At 42.5% G+C, this 892-nt stretch overlaps 1 non-coding gene across 1 annotated transcript; it reads left to right on the forward strand.

Annotated features, from left to right (window-relative positions):
- Nucleotides 1–211: 211 nt before the first annotated feature.
- On the forward strand, nt 212–295 carry Trnas-gga (transfer RNA serine (anticodon GGA)). Its single transcript is given in 2 exon segments — nt 212–251; nt 261–295. It is a non-coding gene; the product is annotated as a tRNA-Ser (tRNA).
- The last annotated feature ends 597 nt before the right edge of the window (nt 296–892 follow it).

Consider the following 892-nt stretch of genomic DNA (forward strand, 5'->3'; position numbering starts at 1 on the left):
TTCTAAAATTCATTCTTATAGCGCCGTCTTAAACATTATGTGCGATTACCATAGGCAACTCGTCTCCCTTCAGTACTACCAGACTCAAATTATTAATTTTAGCAACATCTCCTGGACCAAGTGTCTAAATTATACTCGGAATTCTGCGTTAGCACACTTGATAAATCACAGCTCTCCGCAGAATATGTTTTAGGACCTTGTTCTGCGGCCGGCCTGGGTGGCCGAGCGGTTCTAGGCGCTACAGTCTGGAACCGCGCGACCGCTGCGGTCGCAGGTTCGAATCCTGCCTCGGGCATGGATGTGTATGATGTCCTTGGGTTAGTTAGGTTTAAGTAGCTCTAAGTTCTAGGGGACTGATGACCTCAGAAGTTAAGTCCCATAGTGCTCAGAGCCATTTGAGCCTTGTTCTGCGATCTAGTCTATCCCTAAAGTGAAACTTTCAGATCCTGAATTGTGAATCACAGTAATGACTGTCCTTTTATCAACTTCCTCTTATTACAAGACGTACATGTTATCTGAATATCATTCGCTGGCAAAGCGGGATTTTGCACTTCCTCCAGTTTCACGAGTTTTCTACTTCAAGATGCGTTTCCCACAGTCGTCTCTTATCACCTCAGTAATTCCCATTTAATTTCGTCACTATCTTTGCAATGATTTATCTGTAATTTTAACTCATTTTCCAAAAAGTAGTTGTGGACTGGGTCTTATTTTAAACTTAGTTTACTTGTTCGCAGTACGTTGGACGATTGTTATCGCTGTCATCACTATGTGATGATCCCCTGGCGTACTCCTACCTCAGTTCGGACATAACTTCTCCTAAAATTTTTGTGGTAGTTGTTCGGTTTTCGATAATTTACAGTTTCTCGTGATGTCCCTTATTCGTAATGCTGCT

This window comes from Schistocerca nitens, chromosome 3 (assembly GCF_023898315.1).
Source record: "Schistocerca nitens isolate TAMUIC-IGC-003100 chromosome 3, iqSchNite1.1, whole genome shotgun sequence".
Classification (NCBI taxonomy): domain Eukaryota; kingdom Metazoa; phylum Arthropoda; class Insecta; order Orthoptera; family Acrididae; genus Schistocerca; species Schistocerca nitens.